The sequence below is a fragment of the Cupressus sempervirens genome, chromosome 3, assembly GCF_028749045.1.
Source record: "Cupressus sempervirens isolate cs-2001-9-10 chromosome 3, ASM2874904v1, whole genome shotgun sequence".
In the NCBI taxonomy this organism is placed as follows: Eukaryota; Viridiplantae; Streptophyta; class Pinopsida; order Cupressales; family Cupressaceae; genus Cupressus; species Cupressus sempervirens.
The window spans coordinates 40098710-40125121 of NC_143120.1; the positions used below are offsets into that span (position 1 = coordinate 40098710).

Here is a 26412-nt window from a genome sequence, read left to right on the forward strand (position 1 = left end):
TGAAGTGTTACCAATAGTATAATAACTATTCTGGAAATGTTCTTATCCCTGCAATAAATCACATAAGGCAGTAATGTAGAGGAGCAGACTATTGTGTATTGTGTGTTCTCTATCCTCATATTTACCTTATGTTGATATTGCGCCCAAGAGTCGTGTCCTTACAAAGGACATGACTCTTCTAGGTCAGCCCTTGTGAATAAACAAATAATAATCTTCCAAGATCAGCATCTCTTAGTAAGTATAATTAGATAAAAATTATACTAGCAACTATGCAAAACTGAACATTATTAAATGCTCCTAAATAAGCCGCCGATAAGGTTAATTATATAAGGTTATAAGAGAGGCGAATCCTACATAAGGATATCCATGCTTTACATAATCTTGTACAATCTGTTGCTTAGATTAGTATGTTATCATAGTTACATAGAATTAACACTCCCTCTTAAAATGATAATCATACTAAGAGATAACATATCTAGCACCATCAATCAAGATGAATAAGCATAGATTGATACTATATATATATATATATATATATGAATCTTCTAAGCATGTGGTATCATTGAACACATGATATTGTGTCATATTACTATCCCTATGATATGACTTATACTAGTGATAACAGTATTGCATGGAATGCAACATAAAGGATAAAATCTGAAGAATGATTAAATTTTTCCTTTATCCAAGTTGTGACTCATAGGTACTGGTAGGCCTATATCACAATATGATCTTAAGTTTAAGATCTACTAGTGCACAGGATAAAATCCGGAAAATGATTAAACTCTTCTTTTATCCAAGTTGTGACTCATAGACATAGAAATGTTTACATCACAATATGATCTTGAACTCATCTAGATCTGACAATAGTTCTCTAACGTTCAGCACATTATCTAAGAGATCGCCATCGGTCATAATGTCTTTTATACAAGTGTTCATTATCTCAGAGATCGTCACCTCTTAGATAATGAATACAAATGGTGAAGCCCATAACAGTCAATAGCCTAACAATAATAATTTTAATTCAAAATTATTGAATTCAAAATTATTAATAATTAAAGAATGCAAATGTATTATAATTCAACCTTACCAAGTCTTTTCCTAAAGTGATCTATCTTCACTCGAGGGAGAGGTTTGGTAAGAATATCTGATCTGCAGTGCAAATGTATTCTAATTTTACAGTATTTATGTCTACCATATCTCTTACATAATAGTAAGGAATTTCAATATGCTTGGACCTATCATGAAAAAATGGATTCACAAAAAGCTTGATGGAACTCTGATTATCACAGTGAATAATAGTAGGATTCATAGGTTGACCAAATAATCCCATAAGTAACTTTCTAAGCCAAACTGCTTCTTGAAAGGCCATTGCCCAAAGCGATCTTTACTTAGAAATTTGAGTTTCCTCGAGATTAAGATTTTAAATTTCATCTTCAATTTCTTCAATGTGCTCCCTTTAGAGTGCATCCTTTGCATATGCTTGAATGATCTTTATTCAACTTAGGTAAACCAGTAACCATCTTCTCCATAGTTGATAAGGCTTTGAAGTTTAGATGTCCTAACCTTCTATGCCACATTCTGTTTATATCAGCAACTTCATGAATTAAGGGTTGAATAGGTTCTATGTTTAATTCATACAAGTATCCCTTTCTTTGACAAATCAACTTTGATTTCTTAAATGAAGAGTTCTTAGACCAAGTCATCACTTTACCATCAATGAATGCAACATTATATCCATCATCTTTAAGTGTCATAACAGAGATTAGATTCATTTTTATTCCTTGTACATAGAGTACTCTTTTGAGATGGAGAGAAATACCCAATTTGAATTTCAAGGTGCAGTTCCCAATTCCTTTGACTGAATGATTGGAATTATCACCTATGGTAACTTCACCATTAGCTTCTTTTGATATTGAGTCTAGTACTTCTTTGTATCCTATAATGTGTCGAGATGATCCACTATCAATTACCCACGTTGTGCTTGATACTTCATTTGATAGTGCAGAATACAATACATGTTTTTCAAGATCATAGTTTCCTTCTTTCCTAGTGTTTGTACAGTTTACTTGCTACTTTGAATTCTCAGGGCAATTAGATCTATAGTGTCCAAATTTTTCACAATTGTAGCATTTTACTTTGGATAAATCTTTCTTGGGTTTGTCATTTCTTTGATTACCCTTCTTCTTGAAGTGCTTCTTCTTACCTTTATAGGAATTTGTGTTGAGAACATGAAGTTCTTCAACTTCAATTTTCAATTTTCCTCCTTTCTTATGTTTCTTAGATTCTTCTTGAAGGCAATCTCCTTTGAGTCTATTGAAGTCTGAAAGATTGTATCTAGCACTTACTTCTTGTGAGAATGTTTCCCATGAATCCGGTAACCCATCTATAGCCATAAGTGTTAGCTCTTTGTCTTCAATTATGATCCCTATACTTACAAGTTCATCTCTTAGACTAGCCACCCTTAGGAAGTATGAATTCATAGAATCTCCCTTCTTTATTTGTATATAATTTAGTTGCCCTTTTAGTTCAAGGGTTCTAGTTGCATTGTTAACCTCATATGCATTTAATAATGCATTTATCATATTAAATGATGTTTGATGTTTCATTAGCATAGGTACTATTTCATTTTTAACCCCATCTAATATGATTTGCATGGCTTTCTTGTTTCCTTTAATCCAGATAGTTTTATGAGGATCACCATCAGGTCACTTGGATTCTTTATCAACAAACTATATTACATCATTGTCTTCAAGAATCATCGCAATTCTGAATTTTCAAACAATGAAATGTTCTTTTCTATCAAAACTATCTTTGGGTCTAATTGTGTTAGCCATTGAAGGTAGGAGTTGTTAGATATTTTAAATCTGATTGTCAATTTGTAGAGCCAAGGTTTGACTACCAGAGCTCTAATACCATGTAAAGTTTCTGCAAATTCTGAACAACCAAACTTATAATGCCTTTAATCTACTTGTAATAGATGATCCTTTGTATATCAGACTTGTCTGAAGTGTTACCTATTAATGTTTTAGCGTCAGTAGAAGTAAAACATTGATTATTTGATATACTAATCTATGTTTATGTTTTTCAAATAAATTGTTATTGGTGATTCTTATATATATAATATATATTATATATTATGCATTATATATATATATATATATATATATATATATATAATATATATATGACATGTATTTTATATATTATGCATATTATATTATTATATATTAATATAATAATATTATATTATATTACATATATGGTTAATATATTAATATTATATATATAAGATGAGTTATGCATATAGTTATTTATAAACTAAATGGTAATTAACTATAGAGAGATGTCTCTTCATGTCTCTTGAAGAGACATATCTCCTCCTCTCATATTATACATATATGAGATCCAAATCTATATTTGGAAATCATCAATTACAATGGCAATGAAAATACATTTGCAGAAATGATCTTAATTACAATGGCAATGAAAATACATTTGCAAAAACGATCGTAGTTACTTCAACATGGTATCAGAGCATGTTGCAGATGTAAGAAGATATTGAACATTAAAAATTTAGAATTGCCAAATATGGAAATTGACATCAAATATGAGAAAAGGTCACTAGCATCGAAATAGGACATGACATGGGTGCAGAACCAAGAAATGAGGAAATAAGGGTCCCTCATTATCACAGAGGTTGAACTCGTTCTCAAGTTGAATCTCTATCATCTAGCTTTGTCAACATGTAGATGAGAAACGAGTCTTCAAAATATGTATTGCCTACAGTCACTCTTTGAAAACTTTTATTTCGTATTTGTTTTTTTGTTTGCAGAGAACACATAGAGAAATGTGAAGTTTTTTGTCTTCTTCCCAATGCTGCTGATTGAATGAATATGATAGGAAATATACACATATCATTACAAAGTTATCGGTTGTCAATTCTTTGAAAATGAGATACAATCTAAGAATATCATACGCATTGGAGATTTATACAGTGAGTTTAGTGTTGGCGTTGATGGCTTTCTTGCAGGTATTGGAAAGAGTCGTAGCTGAATCTGATTTAAAAGTTTCTACGGAAAGACAGGAATCTGAAAAAGTGAAATACCAGTCACTCCAAACATGTGCAGATCACAAGTTCACAAATAGGAGGAAGTTAGCATGGAAAATACAACAATAGGATGGAACCATAGTCTTAATTATGATCGTAGCAAGAGTGATTCATAGCCCCAAACTGGAACAGCAGCTTACTATGCAAGCCGACAATCGGGAGGATGACTAAAGGAATGGGAATTACATGTTAAGAAAATCCTTGAAGTCAGGACAAGATTACCATTTAGGTGAAGGAGTGAAAGGCGTAGCACCGACTAACATAATTCCACCTTTGCTTTAGCACACAGGCACTTCAGGAACAACGTTCACATCAGGATAAAATAAATCAAAATCATAATCACCCATCGAAATTCACACTTAGTGTTGGAGCGCTAGTCAAGAGGAACACTCACAGAATGAAGGGATTCTCTAACACCGTGACATACTGGTTGAACAAGACAGTCGCATGTTGATTTTGTAATTGACATTATATATTCGGAGCAAATATTGTGATGACCATTTTATAGGGAGAATATGCAGTAGAAGACATCCCACAAACTTTAAATTTCTTCGCACATATAACTGCCCAGAGAGTGGTTATAAAGATACAACAGAAAGAATTGTGAAGGCATGTTCAGGTCTTGGATATTATAGTCATAGCTGTTGGTCATCCTCCTCGTCGTATTTTGGTTGGTGACATCTTGGGTTTCATCGTGGATATAAAGATATAAACATATCAAATAAGCTCTCGGCTAATAGCGTTCTGCAAGAACCTTGGATGAAGATAGCCATCACTGCAATATATTTTGATCGAAATCACCCTTAGCAAGCCTTGTGTGGAATACAAACTATATGTAGACTTTACTTTTATTGATAAGACGAATAAATAAACTAAACCAATATGGAAGATGAATTTGGTAACTGAATTACTGATGTCGACTTCACCTGCTATCCGAACTCGTCCGGTCATGTCGATTTCTACAGAGAAGTTTCCACAATTTCTTGCTTTAGCATTGGTGCCTTTGTAGTAAAATAAAATATTTTGAAAAAAAATTGTGATTTATCAGACCATGGTCCACCGAATAAGGCTAGGACGATATATTGTTATTATTGATAAAACATATAAACATGATAAAGATAGCCATCACTACGATATATTTTGATCGAAATCACCCTTAGCAAGCCTTGTGTGGAATACAAACTATATGCAGACTTTACTTTTATTGATACGATGAATAAATAAACTAAACCAATAAGGAAGATGAATTTGGTAACTGAATTTTCGCTCACTGATGTCGACTTCACCTGCTATCCGAACTCATCCGATCACGTCAATTTCTGCAGAGAAGTTTCCACAATTTCTTGCTTTAGCATTGGTGCCTTTGTAGTAAAATAAAATATTTTTTTTTAAAATTGTGATTTATCAGACCATGGTCCACCAAATAAGGCTAGGACGATATAGTGTTATTATTGATAAAACATATAAGCATAAAAGGCAAAGTATTGTTAACAAGACTTTATAAGTTCGAGCAGAGAGACCTATCGGGATACTTAAAGAAAATACAAAGAAAAGTTTGGACACACCTTCAAGGGAGATAGGTGATGCGCAATATAAGGATAAGGAGGAAAGTAAAGGTCTTGAGAACTAGAGACTAACATCCGATCAAGTAAGAATAAAAGGTGATACTTGATAGAGTATATTTAGGGTTTTATATATATATATATATATATATATATATATATATATATATATATATATATATATATATATGTTAGTTTTGAAATTTCTTTCTTCTTTTAAATTAGTATGGCTAATTATTTATATATGAATCAAGATTGATATATATAATAAAACAAATTCATTTCACATTGTATAAAGAGATATATAATAATATGATGATATTTAAGTGGTTTGATGTTATGTTCAAAATAAATAATTAGAGAAAAATAATATATTGAGATGAAATAATATATTATGGGAATTTATAATAAATATATGTGTGTGTGTGTGTTTGTGTGTGGAATAATGGGGATCATTCTAGAAGTAGGATAAGAGAGAATGACATTAGCTTATAATTATCTACATTTTACTAGAAAGATCTTATTAGTCTCTCTCTTATATATCTTTCAATTTCAATATGTTATAAAAGCTATGTGCCTTGATCTTTTCCTCTAAGAATATTATTGCAAGAAGAAGGAGCTCGACATTTCATCTACTACAACCTTGAAAGAGAGGGAGCAGATAGAGGATATGGTTTTGTCAAACTTTAGTGATCACATTGATTTAGAGGGAGTAAAACTATGTTGTGGAATCTTCAGTGATCAATAAATTGTAACATTCAAAAGGGCTTTAATTATTGTAACAGTCAAGAGGACTTTAATTCATGCAACTATGTGATCTTAATCAACTACGATAAATGATAAATGGCACTTGACGTATGAATTGCAGTCATTCAAATAACACAATCATACTCCATCAAGATATTGGCGTATTGTGGACAAGTTTGTGTTCGCTTCTACTATTATGCTAAACAAATGTTTAAATTTTCTAACATAGAAAGAAGTCAGCATATTTGATACTAAACAATATTAAAATGAGTGGGAATTTTACATTGTGGGGGGAATAATAGTCAATGTTTCATTCCCACTTGAACCTTCATTAAAAAAAACAAAAAAGGAAATGTTCTCAAATAATCTAAGAAGACAATTTCTGAATCTTCTTAAGCAAATAAGTATTCTTATCTTTTGTATTTATCTAATTTATAGTTTCTCTATTTTCTTTACATACCATAAGGGTTATTTGCATTGATCTTTTTCTTTATGTCCGAGGATATTCTTACAGGAAAGGAAGGTTGGCACTTTAGATATGCTATTAAATATTGTACAGACTAAATCTACTGATAATAGTTTCAAAGACCCTGATGATCAAGATGGATAAAGTGTGGCTCTTGATGCAAGTATCTTTGATGATTGAGATTATGAGATTCTTCTACATTAAGAGGGAGTATGACACTTCTCCGAAGGCAATGCTGGACCTTAGAAGATTGATACTCAGAGGGAGTCTAGAAATTCATGTGGGTGACTGCATGATGTTGATGGACCTACTCCTATGTATATCATAAGGGAGTGATGAGTTTGACAAGCATCCTTGGGAAAAGAGAGTTTATGAGGAAGTAACAAGAGGACCTGACATCCCAGGATCAATATTCAGAGGGAGAAAATATTGATATGCAATCCCTTATGGATGATATCTTCTCTATGAGGAGAAGTTCTAAAGGGAAATGTTAAATTGAAATATTTGAAAGGTAAAGTTTGGTATGGTGAATTTTTAATTTCTATCTATATCTGATTATATAATTGTTGTTTTAGATATGTAATGAAAGATGACAATCTTTCATTAGCATATGCAAACAGAAAGTAATCATTGTAAGGTGACGATCTTACATATGATAGGCCTATTATCATGGTTCTTTGGGCCGGAATCTACCGAACACCATGATAAGAAACAAACAGAAGGTAATCTTTGTAAGGTGACGATCTTACAAATGATAGTCCTGTTATCATGGACATCTCTAGATATTGTTTCCAGACAATTAGAGATCACGGGTAACAAATCTATTATGTCATCATGGACATCTCTAAACATTGCTTAAGTACAAGTAGAGATCATGAGTGTCTTATGGGCATCTCTAGACATTTCTTAAGTGCAAGTAGAGATCATATGTGTATCATGAACATCTCTAGACATTGCTTAAGTGCAAGTAGAGATCATGAATGTGTCATGGGCATCTCTAGACATTGCTTAAGTGCAAGTAGAGATCATGAATGTGTCATGGGCATCTCTAGACATTGCTCAAGTACAAGAAGAGATCATGAGTGTGTCATGAACATCTCTAGCCGTTGCTTAAGTGCAAGCAGAGATCATGAAAATTTTAATCACTATGGACATCTCTAGACATTGCTTAAGTGCAAGTAGAAATCATAGGAAATAATTTATGTTGCTAAGAGATTTTAATGTACATTGTGTTGATTACATAATGATTCTGATTCTAATCTAATGATGTTTTACTTCTCCCTTACTAAAGAGGGAGTGTTAATGTTTTAGCGTCAATAGAAGTAAAACATTGATTATTTGATATACTAATCTATGTTTATGTTTTTCAAATAAATTGTTATTGGTGATTCTTATATATATAATATATATTATATATTATGCATTATATATCTTATATATATAATATATATATATATATATATATGACATGTATTATATATATTATGCATTATATATTATTATATATTAATATAATAAAATTATATTATATTACGTATATGGTTAATATATCAATATTATATATATAAGATGAGTTATGCATATAGTTATTTATAAACTAAATGGTGATTAACTATAGAGAGATGTCTCTTCATGTCTCTTGAAGAGACATATCTCCTCCTCTCATATTATACACATATGAGATCCAAATCTGCATTTTGAAATCATCAATTACAATGGCAATGAAAATATATATGCAGAAACGATCTTAGTTACTTCAACATTACCAATAGTATAATAACTATTATGGAAATGTTATTATCCCTGCAACAAATCGCATAAGGCAGTAATGTAGAGGAGCAGACTTTATTGTGTATTGTGTGTTCTCTATCCTCATACTTAACCTTATGTTTATAATGCACCCAACAGGCATGTCCTTACAAAGGACATGACTCTTCTAGGTCAGCCCTTATGAATAAACAAATAATAATCTTCCTAGATCAGTGTCTCTTAGTAAGTATAATTAGATAGTAATTATACTAACAACTATGGAAAACTGAACATTATTAAATGCTCCTAAATAAGCCGCCGATAAGGTTATAAAAGAGGCAAATCTTACATAAGGATATCCATGCTTTACATGATCTTGTACAATCTGTTGTTCAGATTAGTATCTTATCACAATTAGATAGAATTAAGAAAAAAAATTAAAAAACCTTTTTCTTTCTTTTATGGGCAAGGAAGCCAACAGATTCTTTCAAGTGCCCTATGGGTGCCATCCGGATGCCACTCAGGCACCCGGATGCGTCTGGATGCCTAAAATAGGCATCTACCTGCATTCAAGTGCCTATAAGTGGCATCCGAGTGGCACCTACAGTGCACCCATCTGCCTCCAACACCCATCCATATCCACTTCCGCATCCAGCCTCCGGAAGGCCGAATCGGTAACTATGCTATAATTTATTATTTAGTTGGTTATATTAATAATATATCATAAAAGAAAATCTAATATATCAATAATGTTAATGCATGTAGCTTCGGTCTAACATTACTTGATAAGCACATACATATGTATATATGTGCAACAACATGATGCACACGCTGTTATACATATATGCATACGTACATGTTGTATCTTCCACAGTCTAAAACCGATGAGATATATATATGTTCCGAGATCATTAAGGCATGATTGAAATTAATTTTGGTTCCTTTGATGTTTAGATCTTAATCGAGCTATCCTTTATATTGGATCGCAAATGTAATGATTGGTTATATATTTAATCACTGTGTTATGGAAGCAACTAATCATGAGTATTAGTTAACAATGAATGGGTGTGAGAATGAATGCCCATGTCTCCAATTGGAGACATGGCCATTCATCCCCACACCCCTTCCATTGATATTTATCCAATCTGCTCGATGTAATCTTGGCATCGAAATCTATTAATGCAAGCACTCCAAAAGGATTGAAGATAATTCTGAGTTTGATAATACTTCACATCTATTATTAATGCACTAACGTTTGCAGATTTTGGAAGCCATTCAAAACATTTGTGTTATTGTTTGTACTTGCAACAAAATTCTGCAATCAATCAAATCTGGTGATAAACGTTACATGGTATCAAAGCTTGGCTAAGGAAAGATCACACTAAGTTTACGAGGATCAGATTTTTACTTCAAATAACAGTCCTCCCTCTCTCTACAAAGATGACAAACACAATGAGATTCGAACATCACCTTGGAAGTGTTGATAACTTTGAATCTTAGAAACTTCGATTAATGATGTTAAAAGAAAACAAATTGGAATCATTTGTAAGAAAGGACAAAGAGGAACCTTCAGATGATCCTGAGAAATCAAAATGGATTGAGAAAAATGAAAATGCTATGAAGATAATTGCGGATGTTGTTCGAGACCACATAGTACCTATTGTGGCAAAATGTACCACAGCATATCATATGTTTCAAGCTCTTGAAAATGCATTTATAATCAATAAAACAGGCAGAAAACTTGCTCTTAAAAGGCAGATGAATAATGTAAGCATGAATAAAGGAGAAACTATAAATGTTTTCTTTATGAGAATCACAGATTTGAGCGATCAATTATCTGCACTTGGTTATGAGATTGAAAATCAAGAATTATCCTTAATAGCATTAGGAAGACTTCCATACTCCTAGGAATCCTTTGTACAAGGTATAAGTGCTAGGTCTAAAATCCCTAAATTAGATAGTTTAAGATCAGATTGTCTTCAAGAAGAATCGAGATTAATGATTAAGGGAAAACACAAAACCCTAGATGAAGATGTTCAAGTTCTTAATACAAATGCTCATAAGAAGGTAAAGAAGAAAAACAACAAAAAGAAAAGAAATTTTCATGGAAAGGGACAATCCAAACAGAAGAAAGACTTGTCCAAAATCCAATGCTTCAGATGTGATCTATATGAACATTATGCAATAAATTGTTCCGATAGATCTAAACCTCAAGCATGCTTTACAAAATCTAAGAAGTCAAATGAAGGCAATGAATATGAGAAATATGCCTTCTATTCAGCATTATCCAGCAAAATATCAATCAAAAGCAATACATGGATAGTTGACAGCGGGTGTTCTAGACGCATCACTGGATATCAAGATAAACTAAAAAGCATGCAAATAGAAATAGATGAAGAAGTTACAATTGGTGATGATTCTACAAACTCAGTAAAAGGAATTGGGACCTGCACCATAAAATTGAAATCTGGATATTCTATTCAACTTTCTGGAGTTCTTTATGTACCAAGTATTAAGAGGAATTTAATATCTATATCCGAACTTTAAGATGATGGTTTTAGAATTGCATTCATGGAAAGGAAAGTATTAGTATGGCCTAAAAATTCAACCATTAAAAGGGCTCTAATAATAGGAGTAACACAAGGACTTTTATATGAGCTATGTGCTAAGACAAACCTTACACTTGTACATGACACCTCGTATTCAAATCAAATATGGCATAGAAGACTAGGTCATATCAGCTTCCGTGCCTTAACATCAATGGAGAAGATAGTAACCAAAATGCCCAAGTTAAACCATATTCACAATGAATCATGTAAAGGTTGTGCCTTAGGGAAAAACACTAAAAAGCCATTTCCTCATAGTTTGAGTAAAACTAAAGAAGTGTTGAAATCAGTACATTTTGATCTATGTGGGCCCATGTCTATACCTTCTATAGGAGGATTCTTGTACTACTTGATAATTGTTGATGATTTCTCAAGGAAGACATGGATATACTTCCTTAAATGGAAAGAATCTGAAGAGATTTTCTCTAAGTTTAAATAATTCAAAAGTATAAATAAGAACTCCTCCGGTAAGAACATTAAAGTTCTGAGAATAGATAATGAGAAGAAGTATACTTCTGAAATATTTAAAGTGTTCTAGAAACTCACTTGGATTAAGAGGGAGTTCACAGTCCCTTATAATCCTCAACAAAATAGGGTTGCTAAAAGGAAGAACAGAACTATTGTAGAAGTTGCTCGGGCTATGATTTTTGATCAAAATTTGAGTATGTCCTTTTGGGCTGAAGCATCCAACACAACAATCTATAGTCAGAATAGATGTCCTCACTCACATTTGGACAATAAGACTCCTGAAGAAGCATTTTCTAGAAAAAATCCTAACATCAATCACCTAAGGATATTTGGATGTCCTGTGTATGTTCATGTACCTAAGGAGAAGAGGACTAAGTTAGAACCTTCTAGAAGAAAGGGTATTCTTATTGGTTTTAGTGAAACAGTAAAAGGATACAAAGTCTACATACCTAGACAGAAACAAATAGAACTAACCAAAGATATCATCTTTGAGGAGGGCATTGCTTTCAAAAGAGACTACTGCTCCTGAGATTCAGGGGAGTTCCTTGAAGAGACTTCAACTGAAACTGAAATCCTTCCAAAGACTCAAGAAGAGAGTCTTAATCATTCTAAAAGGCCACTTTGGGCAAGAAAAATAATACAGGAAGGAGATGGATTCACAGCCCTTTCAGGAACCTTCTAAGAAATCAAAAGACCTAGAAAATTGACATATAATGCTTTCTTGTGTGAGTGCTCAAATCCTGAACCTTCTAGTACTTCTGAAGGACTTTAACATCAAGCTTGGAAAGACGCCATGGCGGAAGAAAACTAGTCTATACTAAAAAATGATGTTTAGGACATAGTTTCGATACCTAAGGAAAAGTTTGTTGTGTCTTCAAAATGGCTCTTCAAAGGCAACATTAAAAACATAAAGCTCGTTTTGTGGCTAGAGGTTTTTCTCAAAAGAAAGGAATTGACTTTGAAGAAATCTTTGCACCAATTGCCAGGTACACTTCTGTTAGAGCTGTAATAGTCATCGCAGTAGCCAAAGCTTGGAAAATCTATCAAATGGATGTAAAAACTGCTTTTCTTAATGGAAAAATAGAGGAAGAAGTATACCTGAAACAACCAGAAGGGTATGTAACTCATGATGCTACCTCTCTCATGTTTGTAAATTGAAGAGGGCTCTATATAGACTCAAACAGGCTCCTCGGGCCTAGTATGAAAGGATAGATAAATACCTTTGAAGTCTTGGATTCACCAAGAACGTAGCTGATCCAAATCTCTACTTCAAGGTAACTAAAGGTGATATGCTAATTTTAATTTTTTATGTTGATGATCTTCTAATTATAGGAGAAGAACATCTCATTAATTAGCGTAAGAAAGATTTGGCTTCTAAATTTGAAATGAAAGATTTAGGAATTATTCATTACTTTCTTGGTTTCGAAGTCCGTCAAAAGTCTGGCAATATCTTTCGACATCAAAAGAAGTATACTATTGATATTTTGAAAAGATTTGAAAAGTGGTATTGTCGACCTATGTCTACACCTATGGAAACCTTCACAAGCTAAAGGAAGCAAGTGTTGAATCCAGACTAGTTGATCTCACCTTATACGGATAGATAATTGGGTCCTTGATGTATCTTGTAAATACTCGACCTGATATATGCTATGCAATGAATGCATTAAGTCAGTTCATGTGTGAACCTCGTGAGATTCATCTTGTTGCTTTAAAGCATATATTGAGGTATCTCCAAGGCACTATTGTGTATGAACTTAAATATGAAAATACCAGCTTGGAGTTACATAGATATACTGATTCCAATTGGGCCGGAAGTGTAAAAGACTAGAAAAGCACATCAAGATGTTGTTTTAGTTTAGGATCAGCCATGATTTCTTGGATCTACAGAAAGAAAGCTTTTGTTGCTCAAAGTTCTACTGAGGCATAGTATATTGCAACAGCTATGGGATCTAGAGAAGCAATGTGGCTTCAGAAGTTGTTTTCTAACTTGTTTGGTGAACCTATGAAACCTACCACTATTCACTGTGATAACCAAAGTTGCATCAAGTTATCTGTGAATCCAGTATTTCATGATAGATCTAAGCATATAGAAATTCCTTACCACTATGTAAGAGACATGCTAGAAAAAATAGCTATTCAATTAGAATATATTAATACAAGCGATCAAACAACTGACATTCTCACCAAGGCTCTCCTTAAAGTGAAGGTTGTTGACTTGCTAGTTAGCACCTCCTTCGGGGTCCGCAACATGGCTTAACCGCCTCTCGTGTATCTGGGTAAGTCTGGTGTTTGTGACGTTCATTGATAGCTCGAGCTTTTGGCGCAACGGCAGACATACCAACAATTGGTATAGAGCCTTGGATCACAAGTTCGAATCTTGGGAAGTCTCCTTCATTCCAACATTGTAGAACCCTCAGTCGGTACTAAGGGGGAGATTGTTGACTTGGTGGTCAGCACCTCCTTTGAGGTTTGCAACATGGCTTAACCACCTCTCGTGGCTCTAGGTCAATCTGGTGTTTGCGACATTCGTTGATAGCTCAAGCTTTTCGCGCAACGGCAAACATACCAACAAAGGTTGATCATTTCAAAAAGAAACTTGGCTTGATTAAAATGTAAGTTTATGAGATTGAGTCTAAACTTTATAAATTTGTATTATTTAAATAAAGATGTTTAAAGTGTAAACTCTTTTGTCATATGTGTGACTCTATGACTCATGGGGCTGCACTATGTTCATTATTTAAAGTGATAATCTTTTATAATGAAATATTGATTATATTAATATAAGGTGACGATTTTATAATTATTAGATTACTATCATGATTATTATCATGTGACTTGATATTCAAGGAAAAATCATGATAGTTAAAAGAGTATGTTGATGGATATCATGTGACTTGATATCTGTTGAAGATCAATATGCTCAAATTCATGGTGGATATTATGTAACTTAATATCTATGGATGTACCATGATCTTTTATGGTGGATATCATGTGACTTGATATCTGTATACACACGATAACTAGAAAGAATATCATGAAACTTGATTTTCTTATATATATCTTAAGGATATTACTTTTCATATAAAGAACTTATATATACATGCACTTTGTCTTCCCTAGCTAAGAGGGAGTGTTAATGCATGTAGCTTCTGTCTACATTACTCTGATAAGCACATATGTACGTATATATGTTTAACAGCATGATGCACATGCTGTTATACATATATGCATATGTACATGTTGTATCTTCCACAGTTTGAAACCGATGAGATATATATATATGTTCTGAGATTATTTTTGGTTCCTTTAATGTTTAGATCTTAATCGATCTATCCTTTATATTGGGCTGCAGATGTAATGATTGGTTATACATTTAATCACTGTGTTATGGCAGTAACTAATCATGAGTATTAGTTAACAATGAACGGGTGTGAGAATGAATGTCCATGTCTCCAATTGGAGACATGGCCATTCATCCCCACACCCCTTCCATTGATATTTATCCAATCTGGCCGATGTAATCTTGGCATCAAAATCTATTAATGCAAGCACTCTAAAAGGATCAAAAATAATTCTGAGTTTGATAATACTTCATTTTTGTTATTACTGCACTAACGTTTGCAGATTCTATAAGCGATTCAAAACATTGGTGTTATTGTTTGTACCTGTAACAAAATTCTACAATCAATCAAATCTGGTAATAAACTTTACAAATAATAACATTAAAATATATATTTAATTCTTATATATCTTGTCTCAAAGTAATATTTTAGTATTTAACTATAGATATTTAATTAATAATATTAAATACGATTTTAATAATAAAGTAAAAATATAGCAACAAAGAAAGAAATAAAAAAAAAAGATAAATAAAATAATATAATCTATTACTATTATCATTATAGTATAATATATAGATGGGGTTACAAGTACATTTTCCAAATGAGTTTAACACCAAGAGCCAAATTTTGTCTCCTAAGATTTGGAATCCCAACCCCATCAGCCTCCTTCCTTTTGCACACAATATCCCCGTTAATTGAGTGAGTCTTTCTAACCTCCTTCGATCCTTCCCATAGAAATTTTTCAAGGGTGCTCTCCATGTCTTTCTCTGCCTTGTTCATTAACTCCAAATATGACATATTGTATAGATAGGAACAACAAAAAGCATTAGTTAAGCCATGGTAATTGACCAGGTAAGGTGAGCCATTTATGCCACCATGATAAAGCTTTGTTCCTTATCCGCTCCATAACCTCCTTCCAATATTTTGTTGCATTAGGACCGAAGAAAACCTGAACTCCCATAATTTTAGCCGGAAGCTCTTTAACAATGAAATGCAATGTGTTGACAATTGGAATCTGCACATGCCTTTTGACATTTATAAAGAGAAAATCTGAGATTTTTATTTGTTCATTTGCTGCCTTGATTGGCATTCATAGTTCATTAAGGTATCCCTAATATAGTTTGCCTCCTAGACGATGGGATCCCTAAAGAGTGTTGTGACATCAACAAACTCGATGTAGGTGATGGGCTCACACTTGCTGCCAATAGTGATTCCTTTCCATTCCAATCTTTGAGAGCAACTCTTGATCATGTAATGCAAGGCCTCAGCCATAATGACAAAAAAAATGGGGATATTGGTTATCCCTGTCGAATACCATTAGAAGCATAGAAGAAATCATATAGGACCTCATTAATAGAGACCAAAAATTTGACTTTTTAAACGTGATCACAATATCCCATTTTGTGCATAACTCCATTCAAAAAATTGCCAAGAAACCCTATCATAGGCTTTAGAAACATCGAGTTTAATAATCATGCCTAGCTTCAGCCTTTAATGAGTGTGTAATTTCACTGGTTAGAACGATTCCATCAATGATGTCTCTGCCTAGCATAAATGCCCTTTACCCCTTTGTAATGATCTTCCCAACATCCTTTTAAGTTTGTTTGATAGCGCTTTGGCGATGATTTTATTATACTGTTGCAAAGGGAGATTGGCATGTAATCATTGAAAGACAAGTAATCTAGTTTTCTGGGAATTAATGCAATCATGGTATTATTAATATCTTTAACATACCGATTAGAATTATGGAAGTCTTCAAACAAATGCCATATTTTAGTTCCCAGGAAATGCCAACAATTTGGAAAAGAACAAGTTGTGAACCCGTCTGGGCTAGAAGCCTTGTTAGGGTGGATTTGAAACACAACTTTAACTTCCTCTATGGTGATTTGTCTGCATAGCATGGAATCATCCTCATTGCTGAAAGTTTGAGTATATGATCCAATATGCCTCCATGATTCAGCACTCGCTGCTTTTCTCCAACCAAGTTTTGGAAAAAGGCTTAGTTACCCAGGTTCATCATTTTGGCCCAAGAACCTTGCCTGGGTTCGAAACAGTTCAAAATATGGGTCCGGTTCGACCTAGGTTTGATCAGGGTTTGAGTTTCCCTGGGCTGGTTCGAACCCACGGTCCAAAATTCTAACCTGGGTGAATTTGGGATGAATTTCCATGGACGGGTGATTTTCAAGTCACTTTTTATAAAAAACATTATATTTTTTGAGTTCCGATTGCCCTAAAAAGTGAATGTAAGTAGGTTATTTTGGCTATTGACATCATTTGTGGTGTGCAAATAGGTGATTTTGTGACCAAATAGGTGATTGAGCAAAAGAAGTTTATGCAAGGTGGAGTTGGAAGTCTAGATTGTTAGCTATATTGAAGTGTTTGTGTCCCATTACTACATCTTTGCAAGCTTACCATGTCAGAAAGAGGTAAGTTCTTGTTCTATTTTGTTTTTGTTTCAATGTTTCATAAAAGCTAAAATTTTATTCTCAATAATAATATCAATATGTCAATATGTACACAATTTCTTATCATAGGAAAAGGAGCTTCAAAGGGATTTACATCTTCCTCAATAAGTAATGCCAATATCCCACAAAGAAAAGAACCCCCATCTAATTCTCCTTTATGGAAGTATGTGGATATTTTAGAACCTCTTCCAAGAGGTGGTGGCTTCATTGAAAATGTTGGGGTTGCGATGTAAGAAGAAATAGTTCATATTATCGCGTGGTGGGTGTTGTCGATAAATTCTATATTGTAGCCAACAGGTAAAATTGTATCTAAAAGGGCGCGTAACGATTGAGTCACCCTTTTGGGAAAGTATATGTACATCGTCCATAGGGCTATTGAGGCATCATCATAATCATTATCATTGTAAGTGTTGTACTTGGAGTGCATATTGTGTGTATGAATAAAGTATCTGTTCTGTGTTATATCTTACTGTAATACATGCAATAAGTATCCGTTTACCCTGTACGGTAAACATTTGGCGCCATTGCCAGTCGAACCTAGAAAAAAGAAAGTGTTATGAAGATTAATGCCGAATCTGCTTAAATCTGCTTAATTAAGATAGTAATAAGATAAAAGATAAGGATGAGATACGCACAGCACAGGAAGTATTAAATTTAGCACAACAGGCGGAGCGCAAACAAAAGCTTCAGCAACTTATCGACGGACACCGATGGGGTGGAGTATAGACGGAGGGAGTGCATTCACCTAGCAGGCCGATGAGTGTCGAGGAATTGCTAGAAGAAACTCAACGGCAATTGAATTTGGTGGAAGAGACAACAGAGGAGTTCCTTAACTTGTATACACCGAGGGTAGAGAATCTAAACGGAAGGGAAGTAACTCGCATTGCTCAAAGTGCCGAAGGAGCACAAGCGTGGAGTGAACTTTTCGTTCCTGATACCCCCAACTAACGAATACAGGTAGAGAATTGAACAACTTTGCTTGAAGAAAATCTTTTCACACTGGGTAACGCGATTGTCCAAAGTAGGGCAGTTGTCCGAAACAGCATGGTTGTGTAGAACAACACCAGTGCTCAAAACAATGCAGGTACTCAAAACAGCATGGGTGCTCAAAACAATACGGGTACATAGCAAGTACCATAGAATCAGATGAAAGTAGCAATGGCAGGACCAAAGGAAAAATTGTTGAAGTTCAATGGTGATGGGACGATCGATCCAATCAAACATTGTAAAACATGTGAAACAATTTGGATGCCAAACAGCATAATGGACAAAGCTGACCGGATTCGACAATTTCTGGCGACCCTATGGGGTGTAGCGATTGATTGGTTTTCGGATGCCGATACTTAGAAATTAAATACATGGCCAAACGTCAATAAAGAATTCATAACAGAATTCCGACTACTATGGGATGATAATGAAATAGTAGCGGAAATATACAGTATGAAATAAGGGAAGAATAAAACAATCCGGGTATATGCAAGAAGGCTGAAAAGTTGGTGGGGAAAATGGAGAGCCAACCAGCAGATGGATTAAAGAAAAGATGGTTTGTTGAAGGGCTACAGCCGGCACTAAAGAAAAAAATGAAAACTATACCTCCAACATCGTACATAGATGCATATAATCAAGCGATGAATCTGGAGAGTGAGCAAAAAACGAGCAAAAAGAAGAAACACAAATCGTTGAACTCAAACGATTCATCTTCCGAAACTAACAGCAGCGACGAAGAATCAAGTAAGAAGGTTCGAGCGTTGCAAAAGGATATGTTACGAATGATGGAGTTTAAAAACTTGAAAAGAATCCTGACTTGGTGAAAAGGGAATTGCGGTGTACAGACTGTATGGAGGAGGGCCACACAAAGGGCTCCTACCTAAAAAAACAATTTTGCAATATCTGCTAGATTGCAGGATATTCTGCAAAGGAATGCTCATTCAATATGAAGACAAAGGAACACTAGCAAGTGTTACTGACGCAAGAAGTGTCCACTGCAGGAGCAGGAACGAACACGAACAATGACACAACCTCAAGAGGGTACCGTAACAATAACTGGCGCAGACGAGGCGGTAACAATAATAATAACAATAGGGGCCGAAGTCAAATACAATACAACTCAAGTGGATGGCCGATGATAAAATGTCATGCGTGCAACCTCTAAGGGCACTTCGCCAGAGGTTGTACCACGAAGGAAATGCCACAGTTATGTAGATAGTGTGGTCCGTGAGACCACAAGAATTCAAAATACCCTAAGCAAGGGATGAACTTATTAAGCATCGAAACATGTGATGAGGAGACACTAGCCATCACTCACAAGCAAGCAAAGAAGGCAATGTACCCAAATGCAAAGGAAGAAAAGAAGAGGTTGCCACAAGCACGAATGGAGTTGGAAAAACAAATGGAAACGAAAAAATTACAAACAAAAGACACTGTCGGCACCTTGAAGAGGAACCTTGCAGAACAAAATATTATAAGGCAGGTAATGCAAATGGAAGTTCCTATGAAACTGAATGACTTTCTTACAATGCCTCAGTTACGAACGGCGATACTGAACATGACACCCCTCCCAAAAGTAACGGAAGAGACAAGAAAGGATGGCAGCGGAGCGACTGCAGCAGACTCAATGCTGCTGGCACTCACAATGAGAAGACATCCTGCAATAGTAGAGATGGGTATCCTAGGAACCATACTCGTGGACATAATCGTAGATGGAGGGTCAGGAGTAAACGTACTACTAGAGGATATATGGAAAAAACTAGGACAACCTACGTTGTGGCCACCTACATTTCAACTACTCACTGTCGATCAGCACGGGATCAAGCCTTTAGGGACCCTGATGGCGCAACTTGTAACCATCTGAACGCAGTCATTCTTATTGGATTTCGTGTCATCTTGTTAAAAAGAAAAGGGTATGATGTCATCCTCAGACGAGGCTGGCTAGTACAAGCGAAGGTGAGACATGATTGGAAACGAAATACCCTGTCCATGGAAGGCGAAGGCCAAAGATTTGTAATCGACTTACATAGATGGTAGGTGAGGAGGTAGCGTCATCGGATTCCGAAGGCGAAGGCGGAGCCGGAGGTGACAACAGGGGAAGAAAACAATGGAACCTGACGAAGAGGGAATATTGAGATTGGAAGGAGGGTCTAAGAAGGATGACCTGAACTCGATAAACAGCCTACTTCATTGGCAAATGGAGGACTACGACCTTTTTCCAAGCTATAATATGTTAAGGGTCGACGAAGGTAATAAAGGAGAGGAAAATGAATGTCCAAAGGAATACGGAGAAGTGAAAGAAGGAAAGACGGTTACAGTTAAAGTTGAAGGAAAGAACATACCGTTTGGCCAGTACAAAAGGAAGAACATACCATACTACCCAACAAAAGGAAAGATTCCACCGTACAGTACACGGTGAACGAACCGCGTGGAAAGAAAAGGTTACACCGCACCACAGATTTAGTAGAAAGGTGTCGGCAACAAGAAAAATACATCATACAGTCTGTACAGGAAACAAAGAGGAAGGACTTAATAAAAAATTCAGCAGTATGGAGTGAAGGTTCTAGAATTAAGAATACAATTATTGATGGCAAAGAGTAGCAGCCAACAGAACTCATGGTGCCAAGTTTAAGAATCAACGATCGAAAACAAATTAGGAGATATGGAAAGCCTAAGGGAAAGACTTTATAATTTAAATAAACTTGATGAGCGACGACTGCATGCACAATGGGCCACAGAAGTTAGACAAAACAAGCATAAAGCATGGCATGACAAGCACTTGAAGTTGAACAGATTTCAACCAAGCCAACTAGTGTTGGAGTATAATGGGCACAACAAGATCAGACCAGGCAAGTTTAAAATAAAGTAGGTCGGGCCATATAAAATACACGAAGTGGGTGATAATGGAGCAATAAAATTATGGATGCTCGACGGGAAAGAAGTGCCCAATGCAGTGAATGGGTTGAAACTAAAAGTCTACCATGAAAGAAATAATGCACCTCCGCAGATGAACAACTCATAGAGAGTGTAAACATAAATAAAAAAAGTAATGATGTCTATATGTAAATATAAATAATCAGAATAAGTATGTGTAAATAAGAAATCAAAGAGATAAATTGTTAATGTTATAAATCTGTCAGATAAATTATATTATATATATGAGATATATAGTATATGACAAATATTATATATGGAATAATTAACTTATATTAAGAGTGATATATATATATAGAGGGTATATTACTTGTGTTACAACTAATGTAAGTTAATATGTTAAAGAGACATGTCTCTTCAAGAGACATACCTCTTTATTTCACATATATATTCATTCATATAGTAACTTGGAAAGCACATAAAATATCCATAAGTGCTATTACAAGTTACAGAATAGTTTAATTGATCCTATTTCACTAACATGGTATCAGAGCCAGGTTCCCTACCTGCCTCTAAAGTTTAGAAGGACAATATTGTAAAGTGAAAGAATTTAGCATTTGAGAGTGTGTTCGATTCACATATCTGGAACATTAAAATGTTAAATTCAGATTGCCATGAATATAAATAAAAGATTGGTTTAACCCCCGTGTCTGCTGAATCTCTTTCTAAATTTACAGACTTTGAGCTGGGGAATGGACTTCTCTTTTTCGTTCTCACTACATGTATAAACATTTTCTTCTGTCGATTGCACTGAGCCCTATCACTGTCTTTGCATAATCTAACTTCTCAGCATGTCAGATCTTGTTTCCCTCCCTATGAATGAAATGGCAGAACTTGCCATTGTCCATTCCATGAAAGAGAAGTCATCTATGCCTATGTATAGCAAGGAGGAAGAGACGGCGTCTGCTGACATTTTGTCGCTGCATGTTCAAAATGAAGTTGAAAATGAAGGTGAAAGTGGGAATGCAAGAGCAGTTGTGGAATCGCTTTCTCTTAGTCTATTTAGGGTTATGCGCATTGTGCCTGACAAGCAAGATTACAGCTTTGTTGAAAAGGTACAACTTCCACAAGATGAAGTTCTGAGCCTCTGTAATAAACTTATGCCCTCTTCTGCCTCTGCCTACCTAGGTGAGCCCCCACAGGTTCTCATCAATTTCAATTCGCTAAATCAACTAAGCTTACCTGCAATTGGATTTTATGGAGACAAGACCATGATGGTAAACCTTTTCCGCAAGGAAAGTGTAGTGGATGACTCCATTCTTGTAGAGATGGAAGGAAGAAGTTTGGAGCCTGGATTATATGCCAGTCTTCCTGAAGGAGGATGCAACGTTGTGGTTTTCTACTAGCATGAAGGTGAGCAATTTAAGCAGACCTCTAGGAAAGACACGTCTTGCAATTTCATTAGGTACCTGGTTGAACTTTGTGATTGTGTTTATGTTTGTGTCAAGGGGAGCTATCCTTTTGAAACTCTGGCTGCCTCTGCAACAAGCGCTAGCTCAAAAGCTAAGCGCACCAGAAGGATTCAAGTATCCAGTGTGAAGAACTCTGAGAATGATGTGGAGCTCTTGCCTAGTTATAGTCTAAGGATTGGCGGAGGAGTGAACAGTAGGAAATCTTCGACAGGACCGACTACCAATGTTGCAGTTGTGGACAGTTATAATGGAACAATGGTGTTCTGTAAAGGGTATCAACGCTGTTGTTTTCTGATAGCTCTGACGGCAAGATCCCTTCAAGATAATTTTCACTCAAATCCAATATTTCAAGACTTTTGCATTTAGTAATAAACAAAGGGAAATCTTGTTTAAGTAATAAAGCACCAAACTTTTTTCGCTAAACTTAGTGGGATGGAAACTAGAAAATTTGAGCTAAAATCAATGATGGAAAGATTTCGGCGATTGCCAAGCTTGCTCGATACAGGGCCGCTCAAGCTGTTAGACAACAGAATTAGTGACTGCAATTTTGTTAAATTTCTAAGGTCAGTGGGAATAATTCTAGACAAATTGTTGTGAGAAATGCTCATGAAAACAAGCTTGAAAAGCATCACTAACTATAGCGGGATTTGTCCATGGAAGTTGTTGAATCCCATGTGCAGCACACTGAGATTCCGCAACAGCCCTAGCGAGGAAGGAATCTCTCCAGACAAATCATTATCTTCAACTATAAGCTCTTGTAGATTTTGGAGATTTCCTAGAGAAACCGAAAGATCTTGTAACTGAGGTCGAGCCTTGTGAGGTAGAACAAAGTTGAGATGTTGGAATGGATTTTGCCGGTCAAATCGAGAGAAGGTAAATCCACAGCCACCACATTTTGAGATTTTTCACAGGTTATTCCAAGCCATGCTTTGCAGGGTGATTAAAAAGAACTATTCCATGAATTTAAAACAACCTGAGAACTTCTGCTGAGGTTCATCTTGAATGATAACAGTACGGTGCCATCGTTGGACAAACACAAAACAAGGGAGAGTGCATTCAAGACAAAGAAGAAGAAGATTATGATGACATATTTTCCATTCCTCATCTTTGCTTGGTAATAGAAATGAAAATCACTGGTGCCAAAAAGAAGCCTCCTTTCGCCTTCATCCATTGCTATAATTTGACTTTGCAAACATTTTGAATAACTAAAATGTTACAGTGGCGGTTGGCTGTTGTTTTTAATTTTTCAATAATTGAGATACAAAATTAATGCCAGCTATAGACTTCAATTTTAAAGTTAAGTCAGCTGGAGAGAATCGCAAGTTGCATGATCCATGAAAATTATTACTTCAATTTGCTTTGAGGAGCTGATTCAAAAGAGGAAATGTCTCAATTAATCTCAGAAGACATTTTCAGATATGGACCTTCATTTTAGCCAACTCGTATCAAGGATGCGTAGATATGTATTTATTATCCTTCAATATTAAACTTATCTACTCATTGTATTCTCTCACTTATTTGTACTTCTATATGTGCTATAAAGAGTCATTTGTATATTTGCCTTAATATTTTCCTTTGTCTTTGTTAGAAAGGTTAATCTTTCCTTGGATATATTTTAATTAGGATATTCCAAGGGTCCCTACATGTAATTTGTCCACTTGTACACATGTGGAGGACATGTCATTATTTGTCCATTATTCCACATGTAAGGACAACTCTTGTTTATTTCTTTATTTAGTTTATCCTCCTTAAGAGGATTGTGACACTTTGCACACACCTATTATGAATGTGGCATTCATAGAAATGGGAGTTACAAATGCAACTCCTCTCTCATCTCTATATAAGAGATGCTCCTCCTTCTTTCTTCACAACTACACACCACTCTAAGCACTTGATGTTATTGTATTGAGCTACCTTTGCTCCAACACTCTCTCTCTCTCTTCTTTAGGCATTTGCCTTCATTCATAATAACTCACAAGGGGTTTTCTTTGCTTTCCCCTTATAAATCCTTGTCTCCATTGTTGAACCATCTTGGTGTATGCTCTTGGAGTTGCTTATCTCATGGTAACATTGTTTCACACTTAACTTACTTGGATTGTTTCTCGTTCCTTGCTCAACATTATTCATTTCTTACATGGTATCAGAGCTTGGTTATCTAATCCTTGTTTTAAGTTTTGTGGTGAAGGTTGCCATTCATTGGAGCACACCTTACTTGGAGACGTTATTGAGAGAAGAAGATTGTGTTGTGATCTTAGCTCGTTTTAACTAATCTTGTGCATGCAAGTTTTTTTATTAACCCTCTTTGGAAGGCTTGCCGCCAAAGGGTTTTCTTGCAAAGCTTCATTTTTTTACTAACCCTCTTTGGACGGCTTGCCGCCAAAGGGTTTTCTTATAAAGCTTCTTATTCTTTTCTAACCCTCTTTGGACGGCTTGCCGCCAAAGAGTTTTCTTAGTAGTTTTTTTTTGTTTGTTTTGGACGGCATGCCACCAAAACAAAACATATTACAATAGTGAAGTTTTTTATCTCTTTATTTTTTTTTCCTCTCACTTTATTTATCAAAAATTTTTTAGGGAAAAAATATATTTTACTTTTTTTTGTTTTTTAAAAAAAAAAAACAAAAAATATAGTATAAAGTTTTTATATATATAAAAACAAATAAAAAAAAACTTCTTTTATTTTTTGTTTAAGGCGGCCGCGCCACCCGCGCGCCACCTCGTGCCTCAGCCACCCGCCGAAGGCACTGTTACACAGTTTCGGCCGCGCAAATCACGCCGCCGCGCAAACAAATCGCGCCGCTGCGCCAACAATCCCGCCACCGCGCAAACATTTGCGCCGCCGCGCCAACATCCTCGCCGACGGTTACATTCCGCCACTACCACCTCTGCACCCTTACCGCGCACTCTGTGTTTTTAAAACCCCCCACCACCGCCCGCGGCTCGCCGCTCCACACACGCGGCGACCACCGACCGCCGCTTTCTCTTGCCACGCGGCAGCCACCGCTCACTTACCTCAATTTTTGATTTAAAACCGTTTCCCCCTCCTCCTTTTTTCATTTTAATTAAACTTTAATTATTTTTAAATTCCACTATCACTATTAATTATAATTAAAATAATTTAAAAAAAAAATCAAATATTCTTAAAAAAAATAATAATAATAATAACATAAAATAATAAAATATAAAATAAAAAAAAACAAACAATTTTGTTCAATTCATAAAAATTTTAATTTTTTTTTCTCCAAATCATTTGATTCTCAAATTAAGGGCATTTTTTTTCAAAAAAAAAGAAGGAAAGAATTTTTTTTTAATCATGTCAACATTAATTCCAGAAATCAAACTTAATTATTCAAATTATCATTCTTGGAAAACTCATATCTCATTTATTTTTCGTTTTAAACATCTCTTTGAAATAGCCACTGACCCTTCTCTTGAGCCTGGTTCAGCAGCTACTCAAGATGAGAAAGATACCTGGAAAGCTAAAAACGAAGAAGCTTTAAGGTTAATTGGTATTTCTATTATTCCAGATTTATATGTCTTAATTGCTCACTGTTCTAAAGCTCATGA

At 35.0% G+C, this 26412-nt stretch overlaps 1 protein-coding gene across 10 annotated transcripts in view; it reads right to left on the reverse strand.

The window, feature by feature from the left end:
- LOC149564688 (protein SAWADEE HOMEODOMAIN HOMOLOG 2-like) overlaps positions 1–26412 on the reverse strand; it is a 264627-nt gene that overhangs the window by 166628 nt on the left and 71587 nt on the right. The gene's annotated exons all lie outside the window — the stretch shown is intronic.